Genomic DNA, 18,768 nt, shown 5'->3' on the forward strand with positions numbered 1-18,768 from the left:
CCCCTCCCCCTCCCTCTCAGACCCACCCACTTCCCTCTCAGCCCCACCAACCCACCCACCCACTCACTTCCCTCTCAGCCCCACCCACCCACCCACCCCATTCCCTCTCAGCCCCACCCACCCACTCACCCCCTTCCCTATCAGCCCCAAACACCCCCCCACCCGCTTCCGTCTCAGCCCCTCCCACCCACCCCGCTCATCCCCTCCCAGCTCCACACACCCACCCAGAACCGTCGTTCTCATCCCATCCATCCACCCCACCCCTTCCTTCTAAGCCCCACCCACCAACCCCGCCAATTCCCTCCAGGCCCAACTGACTCTCCCCCCCTTCCCTCTAAGCCCCACCCACCCACCCAGCCAGCCCCAACCTTCTAAGCCCCACCCACCCACCCTGCCAATTCCCTCTCAGACCCACCCACCCACCCCACCCCTTATCTTGCAGCCCCAACCATTGAGCCGATTCCATGTCAGCCACACCCACCCACCCACCCCGCCCCTTCCCTCTCAGCCGCACCCACAAACCCCATCCCTTCCCTCTAAGCCCCAACCACCCACACCGCCCCTTCCCTCTCAGACCCACCCACCCACACCGCCACTTCCCTCTCAGACCAACCCACCCACAACGCCCCTTCCCACTCAGCCCCACCCACCCATCCCTTCCCTCTTAGCCCCACCAACCCACGCCAAATGTTACCTCTAAGACCCGCCCACACACCCAATGCCTTCACTCTAAGCCCCACCCACCCACCCCACCCCTTCCCTCTAAGCCCCACCCACCCACCCCACCCCTTCCCTCTAAGCCCCACCCACCCACCCATGCCCAACTTTCTCAGACCCACCCACGCAACCCGCCCCTTCCCTCTGAGACCCACCCATGACACCCCGCCCCTTCCCTCTCAGCCCCACCCACCCTCCCCGCCCCTTCCCTCGAAGCCCCACCCACGCACCCACCCAGCCACAACCTTCTCAGCCCCACCCACCCAAACCACCCCTTCCCTCTAAGCCTCACCCAACCACCCAGCCCCTTCCCTTTCAGCCCTACCCAACCATCCCACCCCTTCCCTCTCAGAGCCACCCACCCACCCCGCCCCTTCCCTCTGAGACCCACCCACGACACCCCGCCCCATCCCTCTCAGACCCACCCACCCACCCCGCCCCTTTCCTCTCAGCCCCAACCTCCCAACCTGCCCCTTCCCTCTAAGCCGCACCCACCCACCCTGACCCTTCCCTCTAAGCCGCACCCACCCACCCTGACCCTTCCCTCTAAGCCGCACCCACCCACCCTGACCCTTCCCTCTCAGCCCCACGCACCCACCCCACACTTTCGCTTTCAGCCCCACACAACCACCCACCCTGCCTCTTCCCACTAAGCTGCACCCACCCACCCTGCCCGTCATTCTCAGACACACCCACCCACCCCGCCCCTTCTCTCTCAGAGCCACCCAACCACCGCGTCACTTCCCTCTCAGCCCCACCCACCCAACCCGCACCTTCCCTCTCATCCCCACCCACCCACCCCACCCCTTCCCTCGCAGCCCTAACCACTGACACGATTCCATCTCAGCCACACCCACCCTCCCACCAAGCCCCTTCCACCTCAACCCCACCCATCCTCCCAGCCTCTTCCCTCTCAGCCCCACCCAGCCACCGCGCACCTTCCCTCTTTACCCCACCCACCCACTCCGCACCTACCCTCTCAGACCCACCCACCAACCCCACCCTTTCCCTCTCAGCCCCACACACTCACCCGACATCTTTTCTCTCAGCCCCACCCACCCACCTCGCCGCTTCCCTCTCAGCCCCACCCACCCACCTCGCCCCTTCCCTCTCAGACCCACCCACTCACCCTGCCCCATCCCTTTCAGACCAACACACCCACCCCACCCCTTCCCTCTCAGACCCACCCACCCATCCTGCCCCTTCCCTCTAATACCCACCCACAACACCCCGCCCCTTCCTGTCAGCCCCGCCCACCCATGCCACTCCATCCCTCTCAGCCCCTTCCTACTCACCCCGCCCCTTCCCACTCAGCCCCACTCACCCACAAGCCCCTTCCTTCTCAGTCCAAACCACCCTCCCAACCTCTTCCCACTCAGCCCGACCCACCCACCTCATCCCTTCCCTCTCAGCCCCACACACCCACCCCGCATCTTCCCTCTCAGACACACACACCCACCCCGCCCCTTCCCTCTAAGCCTCACTCACCCACCCTTCCCCTTCACTCTAAGCACCCCCACCCATCCCGCCTCTTCCCACTCAGCCCCACCCACCCACCCCGCCCCTTCCCTCTCAGACCCACCCACCCATCCACAACTTACCCTCTCAGCCCCAAACAACCCGTCCCTTCCCTCTCATCCCCACCCACACAACCACCCCTTCCCTCTCAGACCCACCCACTTCCCTCTCAGCCCCACCAACCCACCCACCCACTCACTTCCCTCTCAGACCCACCCACCCTCCCCGCCACTTCGCTCTCAGACCCACCCACCCACACCGCCCTTCCCTCTAAGCCCCAACCATCCATCCCTTCCCTCTTAGCCCCACCAACCCACGCCAACTGTTCGCTCTAAGACCCGCCCACACACCCAATGCCTTCCCTCTAAGCCCCACCCACCCACCCCACACCTTCCCTCTAAGCCCCACCCACCCACCCCACCCCTTCCCTCTAAGCTACACCCACCCACCCAAAACCAACTTTCTCAGACCCACCCACGCAACCCGCCCCTTCCCTCTGAGACCCACCCACCGACCCCACCCATTCCCTCTGAGACCCACCCATGACACCCCGCCCCTTCCCTCTCAGCCCCACCCACCCTCCCCGCCCCTTCCCTCGAAGCCCCACCCACGCATCCACCCAGCCACAACCTTCTCAGCCCCACCCACCCAACCACCCAGCCCCTTCCCTTTCAGCCCTACCCAAACACCCCACCCCTTCACTCTCAGAGCCTCCCACCCACCCCGCCCCTTCCCTCTGAGACCCACCCACGACACCCTGCCCCATCCCTCTCAGACCCACCCTCCCACCCCGCCCCTACCCTCTCAGCCCCAAACTCCCACCCTGCCCCTTCCCTCTAAGCCGCACCCACCCACCCTGACCCTTCCCTCTCAGCCCCACGCACCCACCCCACACTTTCGCTTTCAGCCCCACACAACCACCACCCTGCCACTTCCCACTAAGCTGCACCCACCCACCCTGCCCGTCATTCTCAGACACACCCACCCACCCCGCCCCTTCTCTCTCAGAGCCACCCAACCACCGCATCCCTTCCCTCTCAGCCCCACCCACCCAACCCGCACCTTCCCTCTCATCCCCACCCACCCACCCCACCCCTTCCCTCGCAGCCCTAACCACTGACACGATTCCATCTCAGCCACACCCACCCTCCCACCAAGCCCCTTCCCCCTCAGCCCCACCCATCCTCCCAGCCTCTTCCCTCTCAGCCCCACCGACCCACCCCACCCCTTCCCTCTCAGACCCACCCAACCACCCACCAAGCCCCTTCCCTATCAGCCCCAACCACCCACCCCACCTGCCTCTTCCACTCAGCCCCACGCACCCACCCCACCCCTTCCCTCTAAATCCCACCCACCCACACCGCCACTTCCCTCTGATACCCACCCATGACATCGCGCCCCCTCATTGTCAGCCCCACCCACCCACGCCACCCCATCCCTCTCAGCCCCGCCCCTTCCCACTCAGCCCCACCCACACTCCCCGCCCCTTCCCTCTCAGCCCCATCCAACCACCCCGCCCCTTCCCTCTCAGCCCCACCCACCCATCCTGCCCCTTCCCTCTAATACCCACCCACGACACCCCGCCCCTTCCTGTCAGCCCCGCCCACACACGCCACCCCATCCCTCTCAGCCACTTCCTACTCACCCCGCCCCTTCCCTCTCAGCCCCACCCACACTCCCCGCCCCTTCCCTCTCAGCCCCACCCACCCTCCCCGCCCCTTTCTTCAGCCCCACCCCCCCAACCCGCCCCTTCCCTCTCAGCCCCACCCACCCTCCCAGCCTCTTCCCACTGAGCCCCACCCACCCACCCCACCCCTTCCCTCTAAGGCCCACAAACCCACCAGACGCCTTCCCTCTCAGCCCCACCCACCCTCCCCGCCACTTCGCTCTCAGCCCCACCCAACCACCACGCCCCTTCCCTCTGAGACCCACCCATGACATCCCGCCCCTTCCCTCTCAGCCCCATCCACTCACCCCACCCCATCCCTTTCAGACCCACACCCACCCCACCCCTTCCCTCTCAGACCCACCCACCCATCCTGCTCCTTCCCTCTAATACCCACCCACGACACCCCGCCCCTTCCTGTCAGCCCCGCCCACCCACGCCACTCCATCCCTCTCAGCCCCTTCCTACTCACCCCGCCCCTTCCCACTCAGCCCCACTCACCCACAAGCCCCTTCCTTCTCAGTCCAAACCACCCTCCCAACCTCTTCCCACTCAGCCCGACCCACCCACCTCATCCCTTCCCTCTCAGCCCCACACACCCACCCCGCATCTTCCCTCTCAGACACACACACCCACCCCGCCCCTTCCCTCCAAGCCTCACTCACCCACCCTTCCCCTTCACTCTAAGCACCCCCACCCATCCCGCCTCTTCCCACTCAGCCCCACCCACCCACCCCGCCCCTTCCCTCTCAGACCCACCCACCCATCCACAACTTACCCTCTCAGCCCCAAACAACCCGTCCCTTCCCTCTCATCCCCACCCACACAACCACCCCTTCCCTCTCAGACCCACCCACTTCCCTCTCAGCCCCACCAACCCACCCACCCACTCACTTCCCTCTCAGCCCCACCCACCCACCCCATTCCCTCTCAGCCCCACCCACCCACCCACTCACTTCCCTCTCAGACCCACCCACCCACACCGCCCTTCCATCTAAGCCCCACCCACCCCGCCCCTTCCCTCTCAGACCCACCCACCCACAACGCCCCTTCCCACTCAGCCCCACCCATCCATCCCTTCCCTCTTAGCCCCACCAACCCACGCCAACTGTTCCCTCTAAGACCCGCCCACACACCCAATGCCTTCCCTCTAAGCCCCACCCACCCACCCCACCCCTTCCCTCTAAGCCCCACCCACCCACCCCACCCCTTCCCTCTAAGCTACACCCACCCACCCAGCCCCAACTTTCTCAGACCCACCCAACGACCCCGCCCATTCCCTCTGAGACCCACCCATGACACCCCGCCCCTTCCCTCTCAGCCCCACCCACCCTCCCCGCCCCTTCCCTCGAAGCCCCACCCACGCACCCACCCAGCCACAACCTTCTCAGCCCCACCCACCCAAACCACCCCTTCCCTCTAAGCCTCACCCAACCACCCAGCCCCTTCCCTTTCAGCCCTACACAAACACCCCACCCCTTCACTCTCAGAGCCACCCACCCACCGCGCCCCTTCCCTCTGAGACCCACCCACGACACACCGCCCCATCCCTCTCAGCCCCACCCACCCACCCCGCCCCTTCCCTCTCAGCCCCAACCTCCCAACCTGCCCCTTCCCTCTAAGCCGCACCCACCCACCCTGACCCTTCCCTCTAAGCCGCACCCACCCACGCTGACCCTTCCCTCTAAGCCGCACCCACCCACCCTGACCCTTCCCTCTAAGCCGCACCCACCCACCCTGACCCTTCCCTCTCAGCCCCACGCACCCACCCCACACTTTCGCTTTCAGCCCCACACAACGACCCCACCCCTTCCCTCGCAGCCCTAACCACTGACACGATTCCATCTCAGCCACACCCACCCTCCCACCAAGCCCCTTCCACCTCAACCCCACCCATCCTCCCAGCCTCTTCGCTCTCAGCCCAACCCAGCCACCGCGCACCTTCCCTCTTTACCCCACCCACCCACCCCGCACCTACCCTCTCAGACCCACCCACCCACCCTACCCTTTCCCTCTCAGCCCCACACACTTACCCCACATCTTTTCTCTCAGCCCCACCCACCCACCTCGCCGCTTCCCTCTCAGACCCACCCACACAACCCGCCCATTCACTTTTTGCCCCACCCACCCACCTCGCACCTTCCCTCTCAGACCCACCCACACACCCCACCCCTTCCCTCTCAGACCCACCCACCCAACCCGCCCCTTCCCTCTCAGACCCACCCACCCACCCACCCCTTCCCTCTCAGCCCCACCCACCCACCCCGCCCCTTCCCTCTCAGACCCACCCACCCACCCCACCCTTTCCCTCTCAGCCCCACCCACCCACACTGCCCCATCACTCTCAGACCCACCCACCCAACACGCCCCTTCCCTCTCAGCCCCACCTAACCACCCCACCCCTTCCCTCTCTGACCCATCCACGACACCCCGCCCCATCGCTCTCAGACCCACACACCCACCCCGCCCCTTCCTTCTCAGCCCCACCTAACCACCCGCCCCTTCCCTCTCAGCCCCACCCACTCTCCCCCCCTTTCCTCTCAGCCTCACTCACCCTCCCTGCCCCTTCCCTCTAAGCACACCCACCCATCCCGCCCCTTCCTTCCCAGCCCCATCCACCCACCCACCCTGCCACTTCCCACTCAGCCCCACCCACCCACACCGTCCCTTCTCTCTCAGACCCACCCACCCAACCACCCGCTTCCCTCTCAGCCCCTCCCACCCACCCCGCTCATCCCCTCCCAGCTCCACCCACCCACCCGTCACCTTCCCTCTCAGACCCACCCACCCACCCGTCACCTTCCCTCTCATCCCCACCCACCCACTGGCCTCGCCCCTTCCCTCTGAGACCCACCCACTGACCCCGCCCCTTCCCTCTGAGACCCACCCACCAACCCCATCCCTTCCGTCTAAGCCCCACCCCCCCACGCCAACTGTTCCCACTAAGCCCCACCCACCCACCCCACCCCTTCCCTCTAAGCCCCACCCACCCACCCATTCCCAACTTTCTCACACCCACCCACCCAACCCGCCCCTTCCCTCTGAGACCCACCCACTGGACCCGCCCCTTCCCTCTGAGACCCACCCACGACACCCCGCCCCTTCCCTCTCAGACCCACACACCCACCTCGCCCCATCCATCTCAGCAACACCCACCCTCCCCGCCCCTTCCCTCTAATCCCCACCCATGCACCCACCGAGCCACAACCTTCTCAGCCCCACCCACCCAAACAACCCCTCTAAGCCCCACCACCCCACCCCACCCCTTCCCCCTAAGCGTCACCCAGCCACCCAGCCCCTTCCCTCTCAGCCTCACCCAAAGACCCCCGCCCCTTCCCTCTCAGAGCCACCCACCCACCCCGCCCCTTCCCTCTGAGACCCACCCATGACACACCGCCCCTTCCCTCTCAGACCCACCCACCCACCCCGCCCCTACCCTCTCAGCCCCACCCACCCTCCCCGCCCCTTCCCTCTAAGCCCCAACCTCCAACCCCACCTGCCCCTCCCCACAGCCCCACCCACCCACCCTGCCCCTTCCCTCTAAGCCGCACCCACCCACCCTGCCCATCACTCTCAGCCCCACCCACCCACCCTGCCCCTTCCTTCTCAGCCCCACGCACCCACCCCACCCCTTCCCTCTCAGACCCACCCACCCACAAAGCCCCTTCACTCTCAGACCCACCCACCCTTCCCCTTCCCTCTCAGACCCAAGCACGCACCCCTCCCCTTCCCTCTCAGACCCACCCTCCCACCCATCCATCCCCTTCCCTCTCAGACACACCCACCCACTCACCCCTTCCCTCTCAGACCCACCCACCCCCCCCGCACCTTCCCTCTCAGACCCACCCACCCCCCCCGCACCTTCCCTCTCAGACCCACTCACGCACCACTCCCCTTCCGTCTCAGCCCCACCAACCCAACCAACCCACCCCTTCCCTCTCAGCCACACCCACCCACTCACCCCTTCCCTCTCAGCCCCACCCACCCAACCACCCCCTTCCCTCTCAGCCCCTCCCACCCACCCCGCTCATCCCCTCCCAGCTCCACCCATTACCCAGAACCGTCGTTCTCAGCCCCACCCACCCACCACGCCCCTTCATACAAAGCACCAACCACCCACCCCGCCCATTCCCTCTACGCCCCACCCACTCTCCCCCCCTTCCCTCTAAGCCCCACCCACCCACCCTGCCCGTCACTCTCAGCCCCACCCACCCACCCTGCCCCTTCCCTCACAGCCCCACCCACCCTCCCCGCCCCTTCCCTCTAAGCCCCACCCACCCACCCCGCCCCTTCCCTCTAAGCCCCACCCACCCACCCCGCCCCTTCCCTCTAAGCCTCACCCAATCACCCTGCCCCTTCCCTCTCACAGCCACCCACCCTCCCCACCCCTTCCCTCTCAGACCCACCCACCCACAAAGCCCCTTCCCTCTCAGACCCACCCACCCCATCCCTTCCCTCTAAGCCCCACCCACCCACCCCTTGCCTTCCATCTAAGCCCCACCCACCCACCCAGTCCCAACTTTCTCAGACCCACCCACACACCCCACCCCTTCCCTCTCAGACCCACCCACCCAAACCGCCCCTTCCCTCTCAGACCCACCCACCCACCCCACCCCTTCCCTCTCAGCCCCACCCACCCACCCCGCCCCTTCCCTCTCAGACCCACCCACCCACCCCACCCTTTCCCTCTCAGCCCCACCCACCCACACTGCCCCATCACTCTCAGACCCACCCACCCAACACGCCCCTTCCCTCTCAGCCCCACCTAACCACCCCACCCCTTCCCTCTCTGACCCATCCACGACACCCCGCCCCATCGCTCTCAGACCCACACACCCACCCCGCCCCTTCCTTCTCAGCCCCACCTAACCACCCGCCCCTTCCCTCTCAGCCCCACCCACTCTCCCCCCCTTTCCTCTAAGCCTCACTCACCCTCCCTGCCCCTTCCCTCTAAGCACACCCACCCATCCCGCCCCTTCCTTCCCAGCCCCATCCACCCACCCACCCTGCCACTTCCCACTCAGCCCCACCCACCCACCCCGTCCCTTCTCTCTCAGACCCACCCACCCACCACAACTTACCCTATCAGCCCCACACAACCCGCCCCTTCCCACTCAGCCCGACCCACACAACCACCCCTTCCCTCTAAGCCCCCCCACCCACCCCACCCCTTCACTCTCAGACCCACCCACCCTTCCCCTTCCCTCTCAGACCCACGCACACAAACCCTCCCCTTCCCTCTCAGACCCACCCTCCCACCCATCCATCCCCTTCCCTCTCAGACCCACCCACCCAACCACCCGCTTCCCTCTCAGCCCCTCCCATCCACCCCGCTCATCCCCTCCCAGCTCCACCCACCCACCCGTCACCTTCCCTCTCAGACCCACCCACCCACCCGTCACCTTCCCTCTCAGACCCACCCACCCCCCCGCACCTTCCCTCTCAGATCCACTCACGCACCACTCCCCTTCCCTCTCAGACCCACCCTCCCACCCGTCACCTTCCCTCTCAGACCCACCCACCCCCCCCGCACCTTCCCTCTCAGACCCACTCACGCACCAATCCCCTTCCCTCTCAGCCCCACCAACCCAACCAACCCACCCCTTCCCTCTCAGCCACACCCACCCACTCACCCCTTCCCTCTCAGCCCCACCCACCCAACCACCCCCTTCCCTCTCAGCCCCTCCCACCCACCCCGCTCATCCCCTCCCAGCTCCACCCACCCACCCAGAACCGTCGTTCTCAGCCCCACCCACCCAACCACGCCCCTTCCTATTAAGCACCAACCACCCACCCCGCCCATTCCCTCTACGCCCCACCCACTCTCCCCCCCTTCCCTCTAAGCCCCACCCACCCACCCACCCGGCCCCAACCTTCTCAGCCCCACCCACCCACCCTGTCCCTTCCCTCTCAGAACCACACACACCCAACCCGCCCCTTCCCTCTCAGAACCACACACACCCACCCCACCCCTTCCCTCTCAGACCCACCCACCCACCAAGCCCCTTCCCTCTCATCCCCACCCACCCACTGACCCCGCCCCTTCCCTCTGAGACCCACCCACTGACCCCGCCCCTTCCCTCTGAGACCCACCCACGACACCCCGCCCCTTCCCTCTCAGCCCCACCCACCCTCCCAGCCTCTTCCCACTCAGCCGCACCCACCAACCCCATCCCTTCCGTCTAAGCCCCACCCACCCACGCCAACTGTTCCCACTAAGCCCCACCCACCCACCCCACCCCTTCCCTCTAAGCCCCACCCACCCACCCATTCCCAACTTTCTCACACCCACCCACCCAACCCGCCCCTTCCCTCTGAGACCCACCCACTGGACCCGCCCCTTCCCTCTCAGACCCACACACCCACCTCGCCCCATCCATCTCAGCAACACCCACCCTCCCCGCCCCTTCCCTCTAATCCCCACCCACGCACCCACCGAGCCACAACCTTCTCAGCCCCACCCACCCAAACAACCCCTCTAAGCCCCACCACCCCACCCCACCCCTTCCCCCTAAGCGTCACCCAGCCACCCAGCCCCTTCCCTCTCAGCCTCACCCAAAGACCCCGCCCCTTCCCTCTCAGAGCCACCCACCCACCCCGCCCCTTCCCTCTGAGACCCACCCATGACACACCGCCCCTTCCCTCTCAGACCCACCCACCCACCCCGCCCCTACCCTCTCAGCCCCACCCACCCTCCCCGCCCCTTCCCTCTAAGCCCCAACCTCCCACCCCACCTGCCCCTCCCCACAGCCCCACCCACCCACCCTGCCCCTTCCCTCTAAGCCGCACCCACCCACCCTGCCCATCACTCTCAGCCCCACCCACCCACCCTGCCCCTTCCTTCTCAGCCCCACGCACCCACCCCACCCCTTCCCTCTCAGACCCACCCACCCACAAAGCCCCTTCACTCTCAGACCCACCCACCCTTCCCCTTCCCTCTCAGACCCAAGCACGCACCCCGCCCCTTCCCTCTCAGACCCACCCTCCCACCCATCCATCCCCTTCCCTCTCAGACACACCCACCCACTCACCCCTTCCCTCTCAGACCCCCCCCCCCCCCCGCACCTTCCCTCTCAGACCCACCCACCCCCCCTGCACCTTCCCTCTCAGACCCACTCACGCACCACTCCCCTTCCCTCTCAGCCCCACCAACCCAACCAACCCACCCCTTCCCTCTCAGCCACACCCACCCACTCACCCCTTCCCTCTCAGCCCCACCCACCCAACCACCCCCTTCCCTCTCAGCCCCTCCCACCCACACCGCTCATCCCCTCCCAGCTCCACCCACCCACCCAGAACCGTCATTCTCAGCCCCACCCACCCACCACGCCCCTTCATACAAAGCACCAACCACCCACCCCGCCCATTCCCTCTACGCCCCACCCACTCTGCCCCCCTTCCCTCTAAGCCCCACCCACCCACTCTGCCCGTCACTCTCAGCCCCACCCACCCACCCTGCCCATTCCCTCTACGCCCCACCCACTCTCCCCCCTTCCCTCTAAGCCCCACCCACCCACCCTGCCCGTCACTCTCAGCCCCACCCACCCACCCTGCCCCTTCCCTCACAGCCCCACCCACCCTCCCCGCCCCTTCCCTCTAAGCCCCACCCACCCACCCCGCCCCTTCCCTCTAAGCCCCACCCACCCACCCCTTGCCTTCTTTCTAAGCCCCACCCACCCACCCAGTCCCAACTTTCTCAGACCCACCCACACACCCCACCCCTTCCCTCTCAGACCCACCCACCCAACCCGCCCCTTCCCTCTGAGACACATCCACCGACCCCGCCCCTTCCCTCTGAGACCAACCCACGACACCCCGCCCCTTCCCTCTCAGACCCACCCACCCACCTCGCCCCATTCCTCTCAACTACACCCACAATCCCTGCCCCTTCCCTCTAAGGCCCACCCATGCACCCACCCAGCACCAACCTTCTCAGCCCCACCCATCCACCCCAAACCTTCCCTCTTAGACCCACCCACCCAACCCACCCCTTCCCTCTCTGCCCCACCCACACATCCCACCTCTTCCCACCAGCACCACCCACCCTCCCCGCCCCGTCCCTCTCGGCACCACCCACCCACCCCGCCCCTTCCCACTCAGCCCCACCCAACCACCCCACCCCTTCACTCTCAGCCCCACCCACCCCTTCCCTCGCAGCCCCAACCACTGAGCCGAATCCATCTCAGCCACCCACACCCACCCAACCCGCCCCTTCCTTCTCAGCCCCATGCACCCACCCCGCCCTTTCACTCTCAGCCCCACACCCCCACCCACCCTGCCCCTTCCCTCTAAGACGCACACACCCACCCACCCCGCCACTTCCCTCAGCCTCACACACCCAAACCGCCCCTTCCCTCTCACTCCCACCCAACCACCCCGCCCCTTCCCGGTCAGAACCACCCACCAACCCCGCCCAATCCCTCTGGGATCCACCCACGACACCCCGCCCCATCCCTCTCAGCCCCACTCAACCACCCCGCACCTTCCCTCTCAACCCCACCCACCCACTTCGCCTCTTCCGTCTCAGCCCCACCCACACAACCCACCCCTTCCCTTTCTGCCCCACCCACCCACCTCGCCCCTTCCCTCAGCCCCACCCACCCACCCCGCCCCTTACCTCTCAGCCCCATTAACCCACACCGCCCCTTCCCTCCCAGACCCACCCACCCACTCCGCCCCTCCCCTCTCAGCCCCAACCAAACACTCCGCCCCTTCGCTCTCTGCCCCACCCACCCACCCCGCCCCTTCCCTCTCAACCCCACCCACCCACCCCGCCCCTTCCCTCTCAACCCCACCCACCCACCCCGCCCCTTCCCTCTCAACCCCACCTACCCTCCCGGCCCCTCCCCTCTCAGCCCCACCCACCCACCCACCCCGCCTCTCCTCTCTCAGCCCCAACCAAACACTCCGCCCCTTCCCTCTCAGCCCCACCCACCCACCCCGCCTCTCCTCTCTCAGCCCCAACCAAACACTCCGCCCCTTCCCTCTCAGCCCCACCCACCCTCCATGCTTCTTCGCACTCAGCACCACCCACACACCCCACCCATTCCCTCTAAGCCCCACCCACCCACCACACACCTTCCCTCTAAGCCACACCCACCCACCCCACCACTTCCCTATAAGCCCCATCCACCCACCCTGCCCCTTCCTTCTCAGCCCCACGCACCCACCCCGCCCTTTCGCTCTCAGCCCCACACCCCCACCCACCATGCCCGTCACTCTCAGCCCCACCCAACCACCCCGCCACTTCCCTCAGCCCCACCCACCCTCCCCGCCCTTCCCTCTCAGCCCCACCCACCCTCCCCGCCCTTCCCTCTCAGCCCCAACCAACCACCCCGCCCCTTCCCTCTCAGCCCCACCCACACAACCCACCTCTTCCCTCTCAGCCCCACCCACCCTCCCCGCCCCTTCACTCTCAGCCCCACCCACCCACCCCACCCCTTCCCTCTAAGCCCCACCCACCCACACCTCCCCTTCCATCTCAGCCCCACCCACCCACCCCGCCTCTCCTTTCTCAGCCCCAACCAAACACTCCGCCCCTTCCCTCTCAGCCCCACCCACCCACCCCGCCTCTCCTCTCTCAGCCCCAACCAAACACTCCGCCCCTTCCCTCTCAGCCCCACCCACCAACTCCGCCTCTTCCCTCTGAGACCCACCCTCGACACACCGCCACTTCCCTCCAAGCCCCACCCACGCAACCACCCAGCCCCATCCTTCTCAGGCCCACCCACCCCAACCACCCATTCCCTCTAAGCCGCACCCAACCACCCCAGCCCTTCCCTCTGAGACCCACCCACGACACCCCGCCCCTTCCCTCTGAGACCCACCCACCCACCCCGCCCCTTCCCTCTGAGACCCACCCACCCACCCCGCCCCTTCCCTCTGAGACCCACCCACCCACCCCGCCCCTTCCCTCTGAGACCCACCCACCCACCCCGTCCCTTCCCTCTGAGACCCACCCACCCTACCAGCCCTTTCGTACTCAGCCCCACACACCCACCCACCCTGCCTCTTCCCACTAATCCGCACCCACCCACCCTGCCCGTCACTCTCAGACCCACCCACCCAACCTGCCACTTCCCTCTCAGACCCACCCAACCACCGCGTCCCTTCCCTCTCATCCCACCCACCCTCCCAGACCCTTCCCTCTAGGCCCCACCCTCCCACCCCACCCCTTCCCTCTAAACCCCACCCACGCACCCACCCAGCCCCAACCTTCCCTCTCAGACCGACCCATCCACCCCGCCCCATCCCTCTCAGACCCACACACCCAACCCGCCCCTTCCCTCTCAGGCCCACCCGCCCCTTCCCTCTCAGCCCCACCCACCCAACCCGCCACCTCTCTCTCTGACCCACACACCCACCCCGCTCCTTCCCTCTCAGCCCCACCCACACATCCCACCCCTTCCCTCGCAGCCCCAACCACTGAGACGATTTCATCTCAGCCACAACCACCCACCCACCCCGCCCCTTACCTCTCAGACCCACCCACCCACCCAAACGATTCCCTGTAATCCCCACCCAGCCACCCACTCTGCCCCTTCCCTCTCAACGCCACCCACCCCACCCCTACCCTCTAAGCCCCATCCACACACCCAGCCCCAACTTTCTCAGCCCCAACCACCCACACCGCCCCATCACTCTCAGACCCACCCACCCAACCCAACCCTACCCTCTCAGACCCATCCACCCACCCCGGCCCTTCACTCTCAGCCCCAACCACTGAGCCTATTCCATATCAGCCACACCCACCCACCCACCAATCCCCTTCCCTCTCAGCACCACCCAACCACCCCGCTTCTTCCTTCTCAGCCGCACCCACACACACCGCCCCTTTGCTCTCAGCCTCACCCACCATCCCCGCCCCTTCCCTCTCACCCCCACCCAACCACCCCGCCCCTTCCCTCTCAGCCCCACACACCCACCCACCTGGCCTCTTCCCTCTAAGCTGAAACCACCCACCCTGCGCATCACTCTCTGCCCCACCCACCCAACCCGCCCCTTCCCTCTCATCCCCACCCAACCACCCAACCAGCCTCTTCCCTCTCAACCCCACCCACCCACCTCGCCCCTTCCCTCTGCCTCACCCACCCACTCCGCACCTTCCCTCTCAGACCCACCCACCCACCCCGCCCCTTCCCACTCATCCCCACCCAACCACCCACCAAGCCCCTTCCCTCTCAGCCCCACCCTCCCTCCCAGCCTCTAGCCACTCAGCCCAACCCACCCACCCCACCCCTTCCCTCTCTGACCCACCACTAACCCCGCCCCTTCCCTCTCATCCCCACCCACCCACCCACCAACCCCATCCCTTCCCTCTCAGCCCCACCCACCCTCCCAGCCTCTAACCACTCAGCTTCTTCGCACTCAGCACCACCCACACACCCCACCCATTCCCTCTAAGCCCCACCCACCCACCACACACCTTCCCTCTAAGCCACACCCACCCCACCACTTCCCTATAAGCCCCATCCACCCACCCTGCCCCTTCCTTCTCAGCCCCACGCACCCACACCGCCCTTTCGCTCTCAGCCCCACACCCCCACCCACCATGCCCGTCACTCTCAGCCCCACCCAACCACCCCGCCACTTCCCTCAGCCCCACCCACCCTCACCGCCCTTCCCTCTCAGCCCCACCCACCCTCCCCGCCCCTTCCCTCTCAGCCCCAACCAACCACCCCGCCCCTTCCCTCTCAGCCCCACCCACACAACCCACCTCTTCCCTCTCAGCCCCACCCACCCTCCCAGCCCCTTCACTCTCAGCCCCACCCACCCACCCCACCCCTTCCCTCTAAGCCCCACCCACCCACACCTCCCCTTCCATCTCAGCCCCACCCACCAACCCCGCCCCTTCCCTCCCAGCCCCACCCACCGACTCCGCCTCTTCCCTCTGAGACCCACCCTCGACACACCGCCACTTCCCTCCAAGCCCCACCCACGCAACCACCCAGCCCCATCCTTCTCAGCCCCACCCACCCCAACCACCCCTTCCCTCTAAGCCGCACCCACCCACCCCAGCCCTTCTCTCTCAGACCCACCCACGACACCCCGCCCCTTCCCTCTGAGACCCACCCACTCACCCCGCCCCTTCCCTCTGAGACCCACCCACCCACCCCGCCCCTTCCCTCTGAGACCCACCCACCCACCCCGTCCCTTCCCTCTGAGAACCACCAACCCTACCAGCCCTTTCGTACTCAGCCCCACACACCCACCCACCCTGCCTCTTCCCACTAATCCGCACCCACCCACCCTGCACGTCACTCTCAGACCCACCCACCCAACCTGCCACTTCCCTCTCAGACCCACCCAACCACCGCGTCCCTTTCCTCTCATCCCCACTCACCCTCCCAGACCCTTCCCTCTAGGCCCCACCCTCCCACCCCACCCCTTCCCTCTAAACCCCACCCACGCACCCACCCAGCCCCAACCTTCCCTCTCAGACCGACCCATCCACCCCGCCCCATTCCTCTCAGACCCACACACCCAACCCGCCCCTTCCCTCTCAGCCCCACCCACCCAACCCGCCCCTTCCCTCTCAGACCCTCACACCTACCCCACCCCTTCCCACTCAGCCCCACCCACCCACCCCACCCCTTCCCTCTCAGCCCCACCCACCCACCCCACCCCTTCCACCACAGCCCCACCCACCCACCCCACCGCTTACCTCTCAGCCCCACCCACCCAACCCGCCCCTTCACTCTCAACCCCACCCACCCACACCACCCCTTCCACCACAGCCCCACCCACCCACCCCACCGCTTACCTCTCAGCCCCACCCACCCATCCCGCACCTTCCCTCGCAGTCCCAACCACTGAGATGATTCCATCTCAGCCACACCCACCCTCCCACCAAGCCCCCTCCCCCTCAGCCCCACCCATCCTCCCAGCCACTTCCCACTCAGCCGCACCCACCAACCCACCAAGCCCCTTCCCTCTCAGCCCCACCCACCCACCCACCAAGCCCCTTCATTCTCAGCCCCACCCACCCACCCACCAAGCCCCTTCATTCTCAGCCCCACCCACCCACCCACCAAGCCCCTTCATTCTCAGCCCCACCCACCCACCCACCAAGCCCATTCCCTCTAAGCCCCACCCACCCACCCCGCCCCTGACCTCTCAGACCCACCCACCCACCCAAACGCTTCCCTGAAATCCCCAACCACCCACCCACCCTGCCCCTTCCCTCTCAACCCCACCCACCCCGCCAATTCCCTTTCAGCCCCACCCAACCACCCCGCCCCTTCCCTTTCTGCCCCACCCATCCACCCCGCCCCTTCCCTTTCTGCCCCACCCACCACCCCGCCCCTTCCCTCTCAGCCACACCCACCCACCCCACCCCTTTCCTCCCAGCCACTCCCACCCACACCGCCCCATCACTCTCAGACCCACCCACCCAACCCGACCCTACCCTCTCAGACCCATCCACCCACCCCGCCGCTTCTCTCTCAGACCCACCCACCCAACCCGGCCCTTCACTCTCAGCCCCACCCACCCACCCTGCCCCTTCCCGCTCAGACCCACCCACCCCGCCCCTTCCTTCTCAGCCCCATCCACCCACACCGCACCTTCACTCTCAGCCCCACCCACCCACCCCACCCCTTCCCTCACAGCCCCAACCACTGAGCCTATTCCATATCAGCCACACCCACCCACCCACCAAGCCCCTTCCCTCTCACATCCACCCACCCACCCCGCCCTTTCCCTCTCAACCACCCCCACCCACCCCGCCCCTTCCCTCTCACCCCCACCCAACCACCCCGCCCCTTCCCTCTCACCCCCACCCACCCACCCGGCCTCTTCCCTCTAAGCTGAAACCACCCACCCTGCGCATCACTCTCTGCCCCACCCACCCAACCCGCCCCTTCCCTCTCAGATTCACCCACCTACCCCGCCCCTTCCCTCTCATCCCCACCCAACCACCCACCCAGCCCCTTCCCTCACATCCCCACCCACCTACCCCGCCCCTTCCCTCTGCCTCTCCCACCCACCCCACCCCTTCCCTCTCAGACGCACCCACTCACCCCGCCTCTTCCCTCATAAACCCACCCACGCACAAAGCCCCTTCCATCTCAGCCTCACCCACTCTCCCAGCCTCTTCCCACTCAACCCCACCCATCCCATCCCTTCCCTCTAAGCCCCACCCACCAACGCCAACTGTTCCCTCTAAGCCCCACCCGCATGCCCCGTGCCTTCCCTCTAAGCCCCACACACCAACCCCACCCCATCCCTCTAAGCCCCATCCACCCACCCTGCCCCTTCCTTCTCAGCCCCACGCACCCACACCGCCCTTTCGCTCACTGCCCCACACCCCCACCCACCATGCCCGTCACTTTCAGCCCCACCCAAACACCCCGCCACTTCCCTCAGCCCCACCCACCCTCCCCGCCCTTCCCTCTCAGCCCCACCCACCCTCCCCGCCCCTTCCCACTCAGCCCCAACCAACCACCCCGCCCCTTCCCTCTCAGCCCCACCCACACACCCCACCTCTTCCCTCTCAGCCCCACCCACCCTCCCCGCCCCTTCCCTTTCAACCCCACCCCACCCCACCCTATCCCTCTAAGCCCCACCCACCCACCCCGCAACTTCCCTCTAAGCCCCAACCACTCACCCCACCCTTCCCGCTAAGTCCCAACCACACTCCCCAACTCGTCCCTCTCAGCCCGACGCACCCACCCCGCCCCTTCCCTCTCAGCCCCACGCACGCACCCTGCCCCTTCCCTCTAAGACGCACACACCCACCCTGCCTGTCACTCTCAGCCCCACCAACGCATCCCGCCCGTTCCCTCTCATCCCGCCCCCAACCACCCACCAAGCCCCTTCACTCTCAGCCCCACACACCCTCCCAGCCCCTTCACTCTCAGTCCCAC

This window comes from Carcharodon carcharias, chromosome 28 (assembly GCF_017639515.1).
Source record: "Carcharodon carcharias isolate sCarCar2 chromosome 28, sCarCar2.pri, whole genome shotgun sequence".
NCBI lineage: Eukaryota > Metazoa > Chordata > Chondrichthyes > Lamniformes > Lamnidae > Carcharodon > Carcharodon carcharias.